This window comes from Apodemus sylvaticus, chromosome 6, assembly GCF_947179515.1.
Source record: "Apodemus sylvaticus chromosome 6, mApoSyl1.1, whole genome shotgun sequence".
NCBI classification, from domain to species: Eukaryota; Metazoa; Chordata; class Mammalia; order Rodentia; family Muridae; genus Apodemus; species Apodemus sylvaticus.
Genome location: NC_067477.1, coordinates 101261934 through 101276239, shown reverse-complemented (window position 1 = coordinate 101276239; position 14306 = coordinate 101261934). Strand labels below are relative to the sequence as shown.

Genomic DNA, 14306 nt, shown 5'->3' with positions numbered 1-14306 from the left:
AAGAAAGCTGACTGAGGAAGCCATGGAAAGCAAGCCGAACCCCTCCATGGCGTCAGCTTCAGCTCCCGCCCTAAGCTCTTGCCCTGGCTTCCCTCAAAGATGGGCTGGAACCTATAAACTGACATGAACCCCCTCCTCCACAAGTTGTTTTTTGGTCATGGTGTTTTAACACAGCAACAGAGGAGCGAACAAGAAGAACTCGTGTTGTTACGGCAGTGTAGATAGCTCAAAGGAAGGAATGACTGGATGAGTTTACCCTGCGCATCCCTGCCCTGAGGCTGCTTTACATCTGTGGAGGGCCTAAACCAAGGTTAATACAGTAGACTAAACCGAGAATGGCCACCTCTCAAAACGTGGACTTAACAGGGCTTATAGGAGCCCAGAGAGACTGAAGCAGCAACTGTGGAGCCTGCATGGGTCTGCACTGGGTCTTCTGCATATATGTTATGGTTGTTAGCTAGGTATTTCTGTAGAACTCCTAACAGTGGGAGTAGGGATGTCTCTGACTCTTTTAACTGCTCTTCTGGTATGCCTGAGGACAGCTACAGTGTACTCATAGACAATAAATAAATAAATAAATAAATAAATAAATAAATAAATAAATAAATGAATAAATAAATGAATAAATAAATAAATAAAAGCATTCCAAAAATAGTTGTAAATGTCTTTAGTCTTGACATGCCAATGAAATGGAAACATTGGCTGATTGGGCTAAAAACAAGAGTCAATGTCCAACTACTGGGGCTGGAGAGTTGTCTCTGAAGTTAGGTGTGTTGCTGCTCTTTCAAAGGACCCCAGGTTCTCAACATCACAGCAGACCCTGTAACTCTGGATCTGGAGGGTCTAATGACATCTACTGACCTCTATGGGTATGTACACACTGATAAACATAGGTAAAAATAGTAAAAACAAATCTTTGTTTTAATCTAACTATTAAGTAGTTTCCTTGAAATTCAACCACCAGGAATACACATACAACAGTAGTCACAAACGTACTATGACTTGGCCTTGGAGGAAGACAGTAGATTTGGTTTCTAGAATCTTAAAATGTCTTGGAGAGGTAGCCCAGTTGGTAGTGTGACTGGCTGGCTGGCACCCGGAGTCAATGCCCAAGCTCTACCTAAACCAGGTCTGGTGAGATATGCCTGTCATCCTAGCTCTGGAGAGGTAGAGGTGGGGGATCAGAATCTCAAGGTTATCCATAGCTACATGGTGAGACAGATGTTAGCCTAGGCTAAAAGCCTATCTCAAATAGAAATCCTGTCCCAACACGGTTCAGGCTTTTGAGCTGCAAAACTGGATTTGCACCTCGGGAACAATCTGTGGTGACTCATCTGAAAGGCTCTCTCCTGGGCTCTTATCAGCAGCTGAGTCACTAATTTGCTTAGACTGACAAATTGGACGTGTCCCTTCCCTGGCTTTTCTCCTCATGTGCCCCACCACTGCCAGACCATTGCTCACCCGAGAAACAAATGCCCAGAATTTGTTTTTGTCACACTTGTCTCCTTTTGGCTCGACTCTTTTTCCCTACGCGATACTGCTAAAAATAGTCGAAAGCAAAATGTGTAAATTCAGAGGTATATCTCAGGGCTCCGACTTACTGGGCAGCCAGTTTCTCTATTGGCTCCGACTTGGCTTTCTTAACTAGCCAGGAACTAAGGCGGTTTGCTGAATTTGCATGCTATCTTTAATGTTTTTCCTTCTAAGCCAACAAAAGAGTAAGGAAGCATGAGGTGGCTATTTAAGAATGCATGCCTGCCTCAGCTCTGGCCCATCCCTCCAGAGCAGCTAGCTTCTCTTTGCTTTAACCCAGCAGTTCTTAACCTGTGGCTCACAACCCAAGAAGCCCATCAGAAAACACAGAGATTTGCATTACAATTCCCAATGGTAACAAAATTACAGATATGAAGTAGCAACAAAACTAATTTTATGGTTGGGGTCCCAACACAGGAGGAACTGTTGTCAAGGGTCAAAGCATTAGGAAGGTTGAGAACCACTTCTTTTAACCTGTATCTTCATAGAGAAGCAATCCTGTCTCTCTTCTCCATCCCTTGCCTTCCTCGCTTTCAAAGGCTTGCCATGTCAAGTGCCAAGTTCAAGGCCCAGAGTCAAAGGAGAAACTTTTAGCAAGTACTTCTTTCAAAGTCCTCTGCACTCTATTCTAATAACTATTCTAATTATTAGGAGGGCAAGTCTCAGAGCTGTGGAGATGATAGCCTAGTTGGTAAATATAGAGCAGCACACATTTGTAAACCCAGGCTTGAAGAAACAGAGAGACAGAAGGAGCCATGGAGCACATTGGGCCAGCCAGTCTAGTCAGTTGGGAAGTCCCAGAGATCCAGTCTCAAAAAAATAAGATAGAGGGGGGATGGAGAAATGGTTCAGCAGATAAGAGCACTGGATGCTCTTTCAGAGGAGCTTGGTTTAATTACCATGTGATGGACCATAATCATCTGTGACTCTAGTCACAGGGATCTTATGCCCGTCTGTTTCTCTCCTCTCTCTCTCTATCTCTTTCCCTCCCCGCCTCTCGTGCAAGCACATGTGCAGTGTGTGTTTTTCAAGACAGAGTTTCTCTGTGTAGCCCTGGCTGTCCTGGAACTCCTGGGATTCACTCTGTAGACCAAGCTAGCCTAGAATTCAGAGATCTGCCAGACTCTGCCTCCCTAGTGCTGGGATCCAAGGTGTGCGCCACCACTGCCCGGCTCTGATGCTCCCTTTTGGTCTCCTCAGGCACCAGACAGATATGTGGCACTCAGATATACATACAGGTAGAGCATCTATGCATATAAAGTAATATTAAGATTAAAAGGTAGGAGAGACTGAGGAAGAACCCCAACATTAACCTCTGGTCTCCATACAATGTGCACACACGTGTGCAAACACTCAGACACACACAAAATAGGGCAGGGCTGTATGTGGTTTGTATGTAGAATGAGCGTCTATGAACCAGTATCTACCCAAGGCCTCAGTGGGAGACTGGTATGATTGTAGAGTCGTTAGCTTTGTTCCCCCCCCCCAGTGTTTTGGGGTGCTACTCAAGGCCTCCCACATGCCAGGCAAGTGTGCTTCTACTGTGCTACAGCCTCGGCCCTTTCAAAATTTTATTTTGAGACAGAATCTCACTATATCGTCCAGGCTAACCTGGCACACTCAATCTTCTGGCCTCAGCCCTCAGAGTGCTGAGAGAGAAGCTAGCCTTGCTCATACTAAGACTTCCCACTTCTGGTTCCCACAAGTGGGAGGGAAATAAGATAAATGCTTGTTTTAAGCCAACTACTGTGTGGTAACTTATTATGACAGTCCCCAGACACTAACTTAATTCTCACCTGGACCCCCTGGCTTTGTCTCACCGTGAGCTACAGCTTGACCCACAGACTTCTAAATAGCAAATACACACAGAATGAACTCCTGAGACCTGAGAAAGGTTATCTGTGGCAAAAGGATCAACACCCAGCATGCTCCACAGATACCTACTCAGTACTACCTCCCCCGGGCGTGTCCTCCACTACTCAGCCTGACCAGACCCAACCCAATCTTCCCAGAGCTACCTGAGCTAGAATAAGATTCAGCCCACATGCAGCCCCAGGGAAAACCCTGCCACAGGGACATCCCCATCCATATTTTGCTGGCCAACAGTCAACTCATCTTCGAGATCTAGGTTCCATGGCACCGGCTGCAGGACATGTCCTTGCCTTCCTCCAGTATCACTGCATTGGTTATCTTTCTCTTTGATGCTACAATATCCCTGACCAAAGCAACTTAAGCTGGGAACAGTTTACTTTGGCCTGTAATTGGAGGGTACAGCTAGCCCATCATGGCCGGGGGGGAAAAGCATGGAGGAAGGAACATGAAGCACAGGTCACACTGTGTCCACAGTCAGGAAGCAGAGAGAGATGAGTGCTGCTGTTTAGCTGTGTGGGGTCCAAAAGAAAGTGCAGACAAAGGGTCACTACAGTGACTACGGAGGGTGCCGCAGTGACTGCCGGGCTCCAGACTCACGTGCTGACCTGTGGCTCCATTCAGTTCCTCTCACTCAGTCCCCTCTCCTAAACTCCAGCTCGTGGGCTTCCTGTCCCACAACTTCTCATCCCTATATAACAACGCTGCCCTTTGGCTATGCACTGTCTTTGCTGTTGGCCCCCTCTTTAAGCCCTCTCTCCTCTTTGCTGTCTCATTTTTTCCTCTTTCACCTGCCCTCCCCCCAACTCCTCTCATGGCCCAGTTCTGTCTTCTGGCCACGTTTAATCTACTTTTTTTCTCTCCCTGCTCTGGACTCTTCCGGGTGGCTCTGGCTGCATCTCCCTCACATCTACAAGAAAAATCTTCTTAGCTATGTCTTGGGACAACCATGTCTTCGTTTCGTTCAAGCTGCCCTTCTTATTATGCAGTCTGTGACCCCAGCCCGTGGAAAGGTAATGCCCATATTTAGGATGGGTGTCCCATCGCAAGTAACCGAATCTAGAAATTACCTCCCAAACACACCCAGAGGCGTCTAGATCCCACCAAGTTAATAATGTTACCAGGCACTAGTGGTGCATGTCTTTAATCACAGCACCCAGGGAGGCAGAGGCAGATAGATCTCTAAGTTCAAGTCTGGCCTGGTCTACAGAGTGAGTTCCAGGACAGTCAGGGCTACACAGAGAAAGCCTATCTCAAAAAAAAAAAAAAAAAAAAAAAAAAAGCATCAACATAAGCAAAGATGTTTTAGGTGGATTTCTTGACTAGTGGCCAAAGAAGGATAAGAAATGTTAGGTAGAAATTGTCTGAGATTCATGGACGAGTTTCGGTGTCTCCATTCGCACTCTGCAGTTTGCAAACCGAGCGTTGTGAAGCTGTCGCCTTATTAACAAACAGCTCTCCTAAGTTTCAGCGCCTTCTTCCCCGCCCACAACTCCAAGACCTTGATCTTTACCCTGATTAGTCCTACTTGGAGGGTACAGTCACTTCTGAATCCATCAACTGTGCTCAGAAGGGACAGAGTGCTCTGAACACTCAAGCCACCTACTTCTCTAGAACCATGTGGTCCCTGAATAGAACCAGGCACAAGTGGATAGAATCGATGCTGGGATGCAGCAACAGAACATCCATCTTGCCCGCTCCCTCTTCCATGTGCTGAATGCATTGGCCAGCTCCTCCGCTAAGACCCTGACCACCCTTGTCAGGAATGTTATTTCTGTATCTGTGCCTTGCTCAGGAGACTGTCCGTCCCTTGGGAGCAGAGCTTTGTGTCGTTGTATTTAGGCTTCAAATGTACCTTCTATGTGAGTGTTGTTCAGTCAAGTTTTTGTTGGAGTAAATGACATTGTGTGTGTGTGTTCTTTTGTGTTAATGCAGGTATATGATGTGTCAGAATAAGGTCAAGTGCATATGTATGTCTATGCAAGTGGAGGCCAGAGGTCAACTCCTAAAATTGTTCTTCAACTACTACTCACCTTGATTTTTCAAGAAAGGGTTTCTCACTGGTCTGGAGCTTGCTGGTTGGACTAGTCTGGCTAGCCAGTGAACCCTAGGGATCCTCCTATCTGTCTCTCCAGTCCTGAGATTACAAGTGTGCACTCTGTCTCATCTTTATAGGTGTTTCTGGGGATTGAACCTGGGTCTTCACAATTGTATCACAAGCCCTTTACCAAGTGAGGCATCTCTCTGGCCCTAACAGACTTTTAAAAAAAAGATTTATTTATTTTATTATTATATGTAAGTACACTGTAGCTGTCTTCAGACGCCTCAGAAGGGGGCATCAGATCTCATTACAGATGGTTGTGAGCCACCATGTGGTTGCTGGGATTTGAACTCAGGACCTCTGGAAGAGCAGTCAGTGCTCTCAACTGCTGAGCCATCTCTCCGGCCCCTGTGACAGACATTTTTTAAAAGAAAATAAAGAAAAGTTGTTTATACACTTCCAAATTCCCAAAGGATCCTATTACTCCACCCCCATGATTAATCCCTTCTCCAGTAAATGAGGCTAATCACAGACAACAACAACAAAAAAAGGCTCCCACGTGCCGCAACCTAATACATTCAGAACATTCTAATCATTTTAAAGTCAAGTCCAAAGTCCCCTGCATTTTTTGTGTATGAATGTGTACAGAATTATAAATAGAAGTGGAAAACAGTAAGACCATGTGAACTCAGTTGGCTGGGGGCCTGGATCTAGACCCCCAAATATAGCTGGTTGACAATTCACCATGAGCAACTTAAAAAAAAAAAAAAGTCTAACTCAGCTCATCATCTTATATATTCTGAGCAACCATCCTTAATATTTATTCAATAGTACATTTTTTTCACTTTATTTTTCCCCCCAAGTGTGTGGCTTTTTCTTTAAAAAGAGATGAGAATCTCAGGCACCGATAAATATATACCGGGGCACTTGGCTATAATACAATTCTCTATAGGCACATTTGTCTCATGTCTGTGGGGTTGGTTTAAATTTGGAAGCTTCCGGAAGGCCTTAGTCTCATGCTCCTTTTCCCATAACTGAAGCTGGTAGCAGGAGTCCTGAGAAGGGAGTGAGACAGACAGAAAGTGAAGCTGGGGGTTGGGGGGGGAGGAAGGGGGGTCTCCCCTTGGGGATGCTTTCATTTATGACCGGTCTGGTGACCACCACAGCCGAGCAGTTCCAGAGTGTTCCCAGCATTCTCACAAAGTCGTTCCACCTACGTTTCTTTCCTTTGCTCAACTGGCTCCAAACCCCGCACAGCTTCCAAGAGCCAGCCCCACCACCGGATGTGACGGGTCTGATTAGAGTCAGTTCAGGCATTTCCCAGTGTGCCGTTGGCCCGTGTTTAAAACGTCAGCCACAGCTCCAGCCTTTCCCGTACGTATCGTGTCATTAATGAGGGGTTAGATTTCTAAGCTAGACCATACATGTTTGTCTTAGTTTTTCTTCCACTGTGATAAAATACTCTGACAAACCAACTTCAGAGAGAAAGATTTTTTTTCTGACTCATAATCTGAGGTACAGTCCATCATGGAGGGAAGTTTATAAAAACAGGATCTTCAAGTAGCTCGTCACATCCACAACAGGAAGCAGAGAGTTAAATGCCTGCCTCTGCTCGTTCCTTTTCTCTTATTAATTAATTTATTTATGTATTTAATATGCATTGGTGCTTTGCTGGGATGTGTCTGTGTGAGGCTGTCAGATCCCCTGGAACTGGAGTTACAGTTTTGAGCTGCCATGTAGGTGCAGGGAATTGAACCCCAGTCCTCTGGAAGAGCTTAACCTCTGAGCTATCTCTCCAGCTCCCTTTTTCCGTCATCTTTCTCCATTTATACAGACCAGGATCCCACAGGGAATGGTGACCCCACAGAGATCTTCCAACCTCATTAGCATAATCAGGCTAATCCCTAACAGATCTTTCCAGAGACCTGTTGCCCAAGTAATTCTAGATCCTGTCCAATTGACAATTAAATAATGACCACCATAGTATCCATGTTACCCAGATGTGCTAGTGGTGCCCTGTAGGACCCTGGGAAAAGAAACTGACATGGCTAATTTCATGTAGCCCTTCTTCCTCTGTGGTTCTTTCTTCCCATCATTGATGCTTGGCAGATCCCAGGGATGAGCCACTGAGAAATCAAAGCTCACATATTCCAAGTAGCTGCAACACTCTGTGATGGTGATGTCTTAGCTCTCCTCATAAGTAAAAATGGGAGGGTTGAAGAGATGGCTCAGTGATTAAGAGTACTGGCTGCTCTTCCAGAAGACCCAAGTTTAATTCCCAGCACACATATGGCAGTTCATGGCTGTCTGCACCACCAGTTCCAGGAGATTTGACATTCTGAACACAAAATAAAATTAAATAAATTAAAAAACTAATGTAGAAAAGGAAAGAGAAACTTGAAAAGAAGAATGTCATTTAAATAACCCACCATTTGCTTCCTACTTGACACAGCAAAGCACAGCCAAGTGAACTGGCTCATGACATCATCCCTATGACTGGGGGTTTAAAATACCTTGGTCATAAGAAAGCCATTGATTGACCTTACTAATCATGGTGTTCTTTCATGGTCACGCTTGGTCGGGAATAGGACACTGCAAAATCTCCATGGATCAAGGTGGAGAGGCATTCAGAGGACATCCCTGTGTTTTGAAATAGGCATGGGAAACTAAAAATGTCAAATGCCTCCCTTTTCAATCTGGTGTCATCCCAACCCCTCCCCCACACCCCTCCTCTAATCCTGCCATAAATAATCCATTAACAATTCTCATTATTGTTCCGGAAGGTAAAGCACTTGAGTCTCTGTAACAACTGATACTAAGCTAAGCCCCACCCACCTGCCCCTCAGGTGCTTCCACGATGAAGTCCTAGTTTCATTTCTTCAACACCATGACCAAAACTAATACAAAGAAGGGAAGACTCATTTGACTTACAATGCTTGGTTACAGGTTCATCACTGATGGTACGTCAAAATAGGAATTCAAGCCACCAGTTGCATGACATCCAAAGTCAAGAGCACAGAAAAATAAGTGGACCCTTGCTTATTTGCTAGGTTAGTTGCCTATGCTCAGCTATATTTCTTCACCTATAGAGCTCAGGACCACCTGCCCAGGAAATGGTGCCATCCACAACAGGTTGGGTCTTCCCATATCAATTAACAATCATAACAATCTCTTTCAGACATACTCACAAGTCAACCTGACCTAGGCAATTCCTCAGTGAAACCTCTCTTTCTAGATGACTTCAAGTTTGATGAGTTGACACTTAAAATTAATTAAGGAGTGTGTGAGATGTCTCAGCAATTAAGAATATGTACTGCTCTTGCAGAGGACCCAAGTTCAGTTCCAGCATCTACCTGTTCAGTTCAGAGGACCAAGTTTAGTCACCAGCCTGTAACTCCAGCTCCAGGGGGATCTAATTCCCTCTTCTGGATGCCTCGGGCATTTGCACTCATACATGTGCTTGCTGTCATGCAGACACACTGTGCTAGCTAGTTTCATATCAAGTTGGCATAATCTGGCATCATCACTGAAGAGAGAGCCTCAATTGAAAAAATGCTCCCATAAGATTGGGCTGTATGCAGGCCTGTAAGGCATCTCTCTTAATTAGTGATTGATGGGAGGGTCCAGCCCATTGTGGGTGGTCCCAGTTTCTATAGGAAAGCTGAACAAGTCATGGGGAGCAAGTCAGTAAGCAGCACTCCTCCATGGCTCTGCATCAGCTCCTAACTCCAGGTTCTGCCTTACATAATAAGTTACTGTCCTCACTGCTTTTGATGATGAACAGTATTGTGGCAGTGTAAGCTAAATAAATCCTTTCCTCCCCAAGTTGCTTTTGGTCATAGTGTTTCACTGCAGCAATAGTAACCCTAAGACATACACATAAATTAAAAGTAAAATAAATCGGGGTGGAGAGACGGCTCAGCAGTTAAGAGCACTGACTGCTCTTCCAGAGATCCTGAGTTCAATTCCCAGCAACAACATGGTGGCTCACAACCATCTATAATGAGATCTGATGCCCTCTTCTGGTGTGTCTGAAGACAGCTACAGTGTACTCATATACATAAAATAAATAAGTCTTTAAAATATATAAATAAAATAAACATTTTTAAGATTTATTTATTAGTATATCTAAGTATACTCTGCAGCTGTGTATAGCTACAGTGTACTCATATACATAAAATAAACAAGTCTTTAAAATATATAAATAAAATAAACATTTTAAAAGATTTATTTATTAGTATATCTAAGTATACTCTGTAGCTGTGTTCAGACACACCAGAAGAGGGCATCAGATCTCATCACAGATGGTTGTGAGCCACCATGTGGTTGCTGGGATTTAAACTCTGGACCTTTGGAAGAGCAATCAGTGCTCTTAACCACTGAGCCATATCTCCAGCCCTAAAATAAACAATTTTTTAAAAAGCATATGGTTACAGGCTGGTTCTCAACTGTCCCCAGTGCTACAAACAGTACAGTAATCCCCAAAATGAGACAAGGGCTGCTCTGAGGGACTGCAGCACAGACTTGTGCTCTCTGTAGCATTTATTAAACTGTGGTAGCAGTACCTCTGAGGATTTTGTGCTGTATCTGACCAAAGAATACACACACACACACAAAAAGCAAACCACACAGTGGTTTTGCCAATGAGCAATCATAGCAGTGATGTTGCTAGGAGGAGGAGAGGGGGACCTGAGGGATCTGTGGGTCTGGACAATCATATTGTTGTTTTTAATAATACTAGTAGTGGATTCAGTATTGTGTGGTTTTCCCAAAGTGTTATATATATCCACTCATCTGATTTTACATTATCCTCCTGATATAGGACAGCCTTGAGCATTCAATGAATTCTAATGAAATTGGGGCTCAGAAAAGAAGTGCTGGCTACATAGGAGTCCACAGGAAAATCAGGCTTGATTTTCAAACTAAGTGATACTAGGAATGATTACATCATGAGCATCATCCTAGTAGGCACCACGGTGCCCTCTAAAGAGGAGACTCAACACCACATCCATCACCACAGTCATCATACCCACACCAAAACCACCCATACCAACACCACCCCCATCACAATCATCACCTCCCAGAGTGATGAAAGGACTTTACAAAAGTGTGGCTAGAGTTAAGGGAACCCATGTTGGGACAGTGATGGATCAGCCAGAAGAAAGGGAGAACAGCCTTTGCCACCCATGTGCCTGGAGGAGCCAAAAGAGAGGGGCACAAGGTCTGGACCCACAGTAAGACTTCTGCCTGTAGGAAAGGGACACTAGAAGAGAGTTGGGAGAAGGGCAGGAAACAGCTTCCTTCCTCCCACTCCTCGCACTCCTCCCACTCCTCCCACTTCCTGTTGGCCCTTTCTCCCACTCCTCCCACTTCCTGTTGGCCCTTCCTCCTACTCTTCCCACTTCCTGTTGGACCTTCCTCCCACTCCTCTCACTTCCTGTTGGTGCCTTTCATTGGCCAAAAGCAACTGGACGCATCGAGTCGGTGAGATCAGTTTCCCACAGCCACAGCCTGTGGATAAGAGTGCAGAGCAGAGGAAATGGAAGCTATCCAACAATGACTTACCATGCGCTCATTCCATGGCAGCTACTGCACCAGGGAATTTACATGGTGGCTTCCTGTCACCTTAGTGGTCATCCTATGCCGTAGCTATGGACTCTCAGCTGCTCAAGTCTGGCATATGAAAAAAAAAATGAAGCCTTATTTTTCTTGAATTTTATTTAATTTTTAAATAGAGAACCTCGACTCTGATGGGTGGCAGAAGAAACCTTATTTCCAGGAGAAGAGAGTCAACATTCCCATGTCAACAGAAGCATCTTTCAAGGTGTCTTTGTTCTCATCTAGATTCCTGTCACTGGCTCAAGGTCCTGCCAACCTGCCTTACTTATATGACCTCTCTAGGCTCTGTTCTCCTGCAGTCCTCTAGAGAATCCGTTGTAATGAAGGTGGTAACAGTCCATATGATGGCGGAGGTGGATGTGGTAGAGGAGACGCAGGAATAGGGCAATGACTCAGGCTCCAGAAAATAAAGGAGTGCAGAAGAAGAGAGGTGCCTAATAACATGACTGACCTCGAAGAAACTCCCACATGGGTGAGGGCCTGTGAGATAAAAGCAATCAGAGTAGGAAAGAAGCAAAAATCATGAAATCCTTTGATCCGGTGAGCATCAGCCAAGGGAGTAAATTAAAAGCAGCACACGTCCCAGGCATGGGGTAAGAATGTTCCATTTGTGCCCTTAAGTAACTCAAGGGTGATTTATTGTATCTTCATTTAATTGTCTGATCTGGTCCCTGCAGAAGCCAGAAGGAACTACAAACTCAGCCAAATATGGTCCCATAGTGGCTTTGCAAGGGCCAATATCACCACTCAGGCATGTGGCCTTTGATTTAATGAGTACATTCTTTTTCATGCCAATCAGAAAGGATCGGAAACATTTCACAGACACATGGAATAGACCGTAATCCACATTTACAGTTTTATCTTGGTGCTATTTGGCTTACTTAATTTCCATCATAATAGAGTGAGACAATCTGGATCAGAGGGGCCACAGAGCATCATAGGGACCCGATTCATCTACTGCTTTGTCTTCGAGATGGGGTCTTTCACTATGCAGCTCAGGGTGGCCTGGAATTCCCTACATAGCCCTGAATGACCTCAAACACAGACAAGTCCTCCTGCCCACCCTCTCAAGTACTGGGATTGCAGGAGTGTGCCCCCAAAATGTCACCAATCCATTGCACTGGTGGATCTTCTGACATAGGAGGATGAGAAAAGGGTGGGTAGCCTGTGGAAGAGTGCATAATGTACATGTGCTCTTGGAGATTTAGAAACCAGCACATCAGATCTCCACAGGCCTCCTGGGCTCTAGGATTCAAGGGAACATGGAAGGCTGCTAACTGAGTGGTCCAGAGCAAAACAGGATCTGTACCAGATTCAGACTATGATGCAGCCCTCCTGCTTGGACCATGTAAATGAGCCAAACCTGCAGTGATGGAGGTGTTAGCGGTAGGGAGAATACATACATGCCTTTTGCCTAATAGCTCCTGCTGTGTTTTTTGGGCTCCTGTAGGAAGGGAAAAGCTATCCATGGAATATCCCAGGAACTGGGTATGTTGTCAGGTGATAGAAAGGCACAAGGACAAGCCTGAGCCAAAAAATGCATCAGGTAAGTTATTTGAACAGACATCCAAAAACCTGTATGCGATGGCTAATACTGTCAACTTGAATGGGTCTAGAATCACCTGAAATATAAACCTCTGGGCATGTGCGTGAAGGAATTTTGAGACTGGGTTAACTGTAGTGAGAAGACCTACCTTAAGTATAGGCAGAAGCATTTCATGGTCTAAAGCCCCAGACTACATAGAATGAGGAGAGTGAGCTGGCACAGAGTTCATCTCTCTCTGTTTCCTGACTGTGGATGCAGTGTGACCAGCTGTCTTCCCCACCATGATGGACTACATCCTCGAACTATGAGTCAAAATAAACACTTCCTTCCTGAAGTTGCTTTTCTTGGGTACTTCATTGCCCCAATGATAAAAGCAACTAGGATGACATGACACACCCACAGTTGTGCCAGCAAGCTTCCCTTCACCACAGCATTTAGGTGAGAGAGAAGGGGGAGTCACAGAAGACTGGCTGAGAGATGGGGAAGGGCCTGAATTTGATTTGCAAATGGGTTGGCTTTGCTTATGGATGCAAGCTGAAGCTGGAGGGCAGTTGCCTTAGAATAACACCGCGGGGTGGACCGTTAATGACCCTGGTGAGAAGTTCTTGCAATGGTGGACATTCAAGCATTCAAACAGTATCCCTGTGTATTCATTCTGTGTGTGTGTGTGTGTGTGTGTGTAGGGGGAGTCATTTACCAGAGGGGAGAAGAATTTGACCTCATGGTAGTCCCAAAAGTCCTGGCATGCTGGCCAGCCTAGAAGGTAGAAGGATGGAGACAGCAGGTCTGTGAACGGGACCTATGCATAGCCAGAGTGCATGCAAATGGGTGCAGAGAACCTAGGTCTTTGCATTCTGTTAATAACCAGGAAGCATTAATCACGCTATTAAATAACCAAGTAGGTAAAAGAACTCCCCCGTTGCGGCATGAGCCTGGAAACTGGCATCCCAAACACACAGACAGATGGCCGCAGAGGCAGAAGCTCAGGAGGAGTTAACCACGTGGCTCCCACTCACCAAGCTCAAGCTACCTTTGCGGACTGTGCTGTTCAGAGCTCCCTTCAGGAAAGAGCTTGCTGTTCTGTCACAAGGAACACAGTCGTGAGACAGACTGCAGACTCTGTGGTTCCTTGCAGCAGTAAATGTCCTAAGCCGTCCTGCAGGCAGTGACTGAGCCCCGAGTGACATTTTCTGATCCTGCAGGAGTGTTCAGACAGGGAGTCTGTGCTCTGCAACTGCCTTCTGGGCTGACCGTTACTTCACAGAACCCTCATGGCAACAGGGAGCTGCCACACCCATCTTTGCTCTCTGCCTTCCACCCTTGGCAGGTGTCACACCAGCTTGTCTGTCTGGAGACTTCTTCTGACCTCTCAACCCTGCACAAATATTACTCCCCAGTGACCCTCCCCCACTCTGCTTCTCAGAGGTTATGACACTCTGCCCTGGGCCATGTGACCTGGGATTCTTTAGCAATGACATCAAGAGGGCCAGCTGTTAACAGGTTCCACAGAGGTCATTGCTCAACGTTGTTCCAGAGACTAGCCCACATTCTGGTGTGCAAACGCCTTGGCCTGCCAATGGGCCAGAGAGTTCCTTTGCAGGGGAACTGTAATTAGATCTCAGACCCAGATTCGATGAGGCCCCTTGCGGGAGCAAATGTGATGTCTGGTTCAGGAGAAGAAGGCAGCAGTGAGCCTCC

General features: G+C 45.6%; 1 long non-coding RNA gene across 1 annotated transcript; it reads right to left on the bottom strand.

The window, feature by feature from the left end:
* Positions 1-5658: 5658 nt before the first annotated feature.
* On the bottom strand, positions 5659-11105 carry LOC127686716 (uncharacterized). The gene is made up of 2 exons (XR_007978232.1): positions 11009-11105; positions 5659-5851 (listed from the first exon to the last, which is right to left on the bottom strand). It is a non-coding gene; the product is annotated as an uncharacterized LOC127686716 (long non-coding RNA).
* Positions 11106-14306: the final 3201 nt, after the last annotated feature.